The sequence below is a fragment of the Vigna radiata genome, chromosome 8 (assembly GCF_000741045.1).
Source record: "Vigna radiata var. radiata cultivar VC1973A chromosome 8, Vradiata_ver6, whole genome shotgun sequence".
Taxonomy (NCBI): domain Eukaryota; kingdom Viridiplantae; phylum Streptophyta; class Magnoliopsida; order Fabales; family Fabaceae; genus Vigna; species Vigna radiata.
The window spans coordinates 8,207,794-8,213,673 of NC_028358.1; positions in this window are offsets into that span (position 1 = coordinate 8,207,794).

The following is a 5,880-nucleotide window of genomic DNA, read 5'->3' on the forward strand; positions in this document are numbered from 1 at the left end:
AATAAAGACAAACATCAATTACCGAATGAGTTAAACAATAAAGGCCTTAAGCACAGATGATAACCCAACAATAATCAATCAACACATATGGAGACCATATAAATAATCAAGAGTTTCAATAAAAGAGAGCATCAAAAGATTACATTGTTTCCCCCAACAACAATAGGGTTTAGTTCACCATAGATATGGTGAAACTAGATGAAAAATGGTAGAAGAATGGAAAAGCAAACCCTAGAAAAAATGAAAAGGAGCCTAAGCATCCAAGAGATCCTCTCCAAAGAGCGAAATTAGGTCTGGTTGTTCTCCCCTGTCAAAAGAATGACTCTGAACTTGCAGTAGGGGTATATATAGGTGAGGAGCGCGTCAGAAAACGGGCCCAAGTCCAGCGAGCCACCGCCGGGCGGTTTAAGTGTACCCCCCGGCGGTTTGCCACAAATCGCACTTTAGCCCGGCGGCAATCGCCACCGCCGGGCGGTTTTCCTCAAGTCCGCCCAGCGTCAATCGCCATGCCTTCTCCTCGTCCTGGACCACCCGACGGTTTAAGTGTGCCGCCGGGCGGTGCGTCTACTCTTCAAATCTTCATTTTTCTGCTCTTTTTCTTGAGTCAATGACATGTATCTTCAACTCCATTCTTTAATTTTCTCAAATTAGCTACAAAACAATGCAAAACAAGCATAAAATCGCTAAAAACAGGTTCTGACTCTCTTCAGACTCATTTATTGAGTTTTGCTTGATTCTAGGCTCATTCCGAGTAGTAAAGGGTGTAATTTGGTCCCAATTGACATATGAAAATAATTGTTTTTCAACCTTCATCAAGGGGCCCTGTTTTTCCTCAAGAATTGGATTATAAGTGATCTGAGTTATAAAATTGATGATATACTAACCTCTAATGATGTTTCTGTGAATATTGTTGGATGTAATTTATTTAATGCAAGAATGTCTACCTCAAGAAGAGTGAAAGCAATGGGCAACAAAAGGAAGGAACCAAAGAGACCTAGGAGATTCTATTCTTCTAGGTTCCTTTCAAGGAAACATGAAGAACATTATGCTACTGTCCAGGAGAGGCGTTTGCTGATGGAGAGGAAGGTCATGTACATCCCTGACTTAGCTCCAGAATTTGGTCTGGAGATTGAGAGGCGAGGCTGGGAGAGATTGACGACATATCCAGTGCCAGCCAGTATTGAGTTGGTAAAGGAGTTCTATGCCAACGCCTTGCCTAGGGGAGGAGTATCCGCAGGGAGATACATAAGCTATGTGCGTGGGCATATGATTAGCTATGATCCTAACACCATTAACGCCTTCCTAAGGACTGAGTGGCCAGGAGAGCAGTGCAGTTATGCTGCTATACTAGGGGAGGCCAGGGATTATGCAGATATTGAGAGAGTGATGTGCATCCCTGGGAGGCATTTTCAGAGAAACCCTAATGGCGCACCAGTTAACATCCTTAGGGCAAATTTGACTCCCTTAGCCAAGTACTGGATGACATTTACTCATGCCAACATTCACCATGTTCTCATGTTTCTGACATCACTTTGCATCGGATTCTGGTCATCTATTTGTTGGTACCAGTGGGGTATGGTTCGAAGAGTATAACGCAGCGGAATTAAAAGTTAGAGTAGCGTATAAGCGTGTTTGGTCACTTTTAACAAACAAGTTGGTCCTTTTTTGCAAATCAATTTTCTTTAAGAAAATTTATCAAACACTTAATATGCGTAAAATGAAATGAGTGTAGGGAATAGAAAAATCACACAAGTATTTTTATACTGGTTCGATTCAACAGAATCTATGTCCAGTCGTTAATCACTGTAAAAAGTGATTAACAGTTCCACTAAAACCAATCTCACAAATTTACAATAAGTGAACAAAATATAAAAGAACCTTCCTTCGACGAGCGAACCCGAAGAAGACCACTCTGACAACTCGAAGAGAATAGCTCTGGCAATCGACCAACGAATCGCGAGCTTCTCCATTCACGAGACTAGGCAGAGCACCTTGCTAACTCGAAGAGAGTCTGCTCCGGCTATCGACACACGATTCGCGAGCCTCTCCTTTGACGAGACCAAGCAAGGGAACTTTGAACAAAGCTTCTAAGAACTTTCCTCTGACAAACAGTGTTCTATTAAGCTTCTCAGTTCAAAAACGTTGCATCTGAAGTTTACAGAAGCCAATTATATAGCCAATTACACCGAATGCCAAAGGTCAACTCCCAACTTCCACGAATAATCGATTATTTTAAGTGATAATCGATTATTCAAGTCCGTTACAGGTTTTTCAAAAAGGATAATTGATTATATGAAGTGATAATCGATTATTCAAGTATGACTTGTGATAATCGATTATTGCTTCACGATAATCGATTATTCTAGTACAAAAAGCAAGTGATAATCGATTATATCTTGTCCATAATCGATTATTCTAGTAAAAATTACAAGGTTTAATATTTTCCTACTACATCCAAATTCTACAAATTGCTTTTTAAATAATTCTAATGTTCTCTTCAAATACCACTTCTTGCAGCATCATCAAAACAATTCTTCAGGATTTACCAATGCTCCTTATTGGTAACACTATTGTATATTGAGGCAGATGGACGTGAACGTTGGTAAGATTATCACCACCGAAATTCTGAGCTACGCCAACACTATGAGCAACAGGACACCACTGGGACATCCGTCCCTAATTACATACCTGTGCTAGCAGGTAGGAGTGGACACTGTAGTTCCACACTCTGAGAGGCCGAGGAGAGCTATTGATGCTTCCTACTATCGTCAGTACTATGGAGGTGATGAGCTAGTCGGAGCAGTTCCTAGGAGACGTCCTAGGAGGGCAGCGCAGCAGGAGGATGAGCCTGCGGATGCACCGACACAACAGCCTGAACCTTTTCAGATGAGGGACATGTACATGTCCATGATGGAGGCGAGGATGAAGTCCTTTTGCAGAGGGAAGGTGGCCACTGCCGAGATGATTGTAGGACTTTATGATCAGCCACCAGTGCAAAGGTTGACTATGGACGAGTTCCTTAGTGTGATGGCTTGGCCTCAAGGGCAGGCAAAGGGTAGTGGGTCCAGAGCAGCTGGAACCTCAGGTGGACAGGATGATGACCAGGAGGAAGAGGATTTTGAGGATGCTTAGGAGGAGGATGAGTATGATTTAGATGAGGATCTGCACTGAGGCCATCTACTGATGGATGCCAGCATTTGAAAAAGGATTTTTCTTTTTCTTTTTCTTTGTACTTTGAATTAGTAGTATAGGTTTTACTATTGTGTTTATGCTTGGCTTGTACACTGATACGGATAATGGTTCAATTTATTGCATGATGAGTTATTTACTATTGATAATTGATTGTGGATGTGGATTGAGAATGTGTGAATGCTGATATCCAGGTTGATGATTCATTAACTATGTGAACAGATGAGTAAGTGATTCATGATTGTGATTTTGATGCTAAGCAGGATTCATGAATGAGAAGTGAGAAAGCATGATTGTGTGAGGTATTGAGCTTCAGAATTTTATTGATGTGTGCATTGTTCACAGGGAATCATGAATGATATTGACTTAATCTTGATAATTTATTGACTTGCATGTTTATGTCAAATGATCAAGGCCATGCTTGAAATCCCTTACTTAGCCAAATTTTCACCCAAAAGTGTTTCAAATGATATACCCTTTTTGAACCTTGACCCTAAACAGTATGAAAACCCTTGTTTAAATTAATTACCTTGAGTTGGGTTGAGAATATTTTAGGTGAATTAAAGATGGAAGTGAAGTAAGGTGGACTTAGACCCATGAAAGAAGGAGAAAAATGATGAAAAAAAGGGTCAAAAGAGCCGCTGAGCGCCAGATTGGTCCGCTGAGCGCTCAGAGCGATTAAAGGGAAACCGCTCAGCGGCAAAACTAACCGCTGAGCAGTCAAAGCGGCAAGAGGGAAACCGCTGAGCGGTGAACTTAGGCGCCTGGGCGGTTGTCTATTTTTATTAGCTAGATTCTGTAATCTTTCTGTTATCTTTTTGGGCTTATGTATAGCCCCAGTGCGAATCAAAAGGGGAATCTTTTGGCAGAGAGAAACGTCCAAAGTTATTCCACACACCTTGGAGGAGGTTTTTTGGATGCTTAGGCTCCAATCTGCCAAGTTTAGGGTTATTTCTTCCATTCTTTCATTATTTTCATCTAGTTTCACCATGATTATGGTGAACTAAACCCTTTGTTGTTGGGGAAAAATGTAATCATTTGAAACTCTCATATATCCAAATTCTTATCTATTTCATATGTTTGTCATATACTTGTTTATCAATTGTTGGGTTCTCGTCTATGCTTAAAGCTTTTATTGTTTAACTCATTTAGTAAAAGTTATTTATCTTTATTGATATGGGGACGTACGATAATGTCATGAACTGGTGAGAAATTCCTTGATTATGCTAGGGATAACAAGCCAGTAATTAATAATAGGCTCTTTTCACCAAGGGATTGGGTTAAGGGTAGGCAAGAAAGTTTGCATGGCAATTGGATAAATAAGTGAAGTAAATAAGAAGAGTAGATATGTGAGAGCGGATAAGATGAAATTGTAAACCCCAACAACACCATTCATCCATAGTGTTTTTCAAAGCCAATTGAATCACTACATTTGCATGTTTAATTTTGTTCTTTGCATACAAACACCAACTTAATTCTTTTCTCAAGTCTTACGCGATTTGTTTACATGAAAAGTAAGGCCTAAGAGTACTTTGAGAAGAACGATATTGGGTTTAGCAATTATATTACTTGATAACGATCTAGTACACTTGCCAAGGACTTAACAGTTGACCTATGACAGAATCAAAATAAAATTAAGACATATTATAACGTAGTTTTGTATATTAGTCAAAATATGATATGTGGTGGAAAACTTGTAAATAAGTTTAAGACATATTATAACGTAGGTTTGTATATCGGTTATAATATGAAACGTGGTGGCAAACATCCAAAATAAGTTCAAAATCTATTATTACGTAGAAATTTCTTGATGTATTATAATGAAGTTTTTAAAAATCAGTTATAATATCTATCTGCTTTTCACATTTCGCTCTCGCTATCTCTAATTTCACATTCCCTCTCATTCTCGTTCCTATCTTCCTCTTTTTTTCTCTAAACCGCCCTCCTCTAACAACACTCCTCCCTCACCATCACCGAACCACATCTCGCGTTCTCTCCTTACCGAACTACATCTTCTTTGCTGCCTTGAGTGTCGCCCTCAAACACCAAACCTCATCTTCGTCTAGGTTTTCCTTATCTCTTACCTTTTTGACTGATTGTTTTGCCTTTTTCTTCATTTTTTACCGATTGAGATCATTTTCTATCTATTTATACCGATTATATCTTCGTTCCAACCTTTTCCACACATTAAATCCCTTCCTATCTCGAACCCTAGAGTCTCCTCTGAACAAACCTTCGAATCTAGGGTTTGCTTTTGATTTCACTGCCTTTCGCTGTTTCCTTGTTCGCCGACTCAACTTTACACCAGAATCATGAATTCACGCTGAGCCTTTTCGACTAGGAGTTATCACTCGTACATCATTCTTTGGTGTGGTATTCTGTGTAGTCTCATTCATCATTCTTTAAAGTGGTATGGTGAGAGAGAGTCTATGTGTTGGTGTGCTGGTAATAATGGCTAAAGAGTAGCTTGGTATACTCTACTTGTTGTGTGATTTGTATTTTTGTTATTATTTATTTTCATTTGTCAAATGTATGCGTTATTGTTTTGCAGTGATGGGAAGCTTGAGGTCGTGATTCCCTCTTTTGTTCACCACCGGTTTTTGTACGGTAATGGGTAAATTTGACCCAATAATTACGGAAATAGGCAAATTTGAAAAAAATTACATATATGGGGAAGTCGTGCTACCCCCT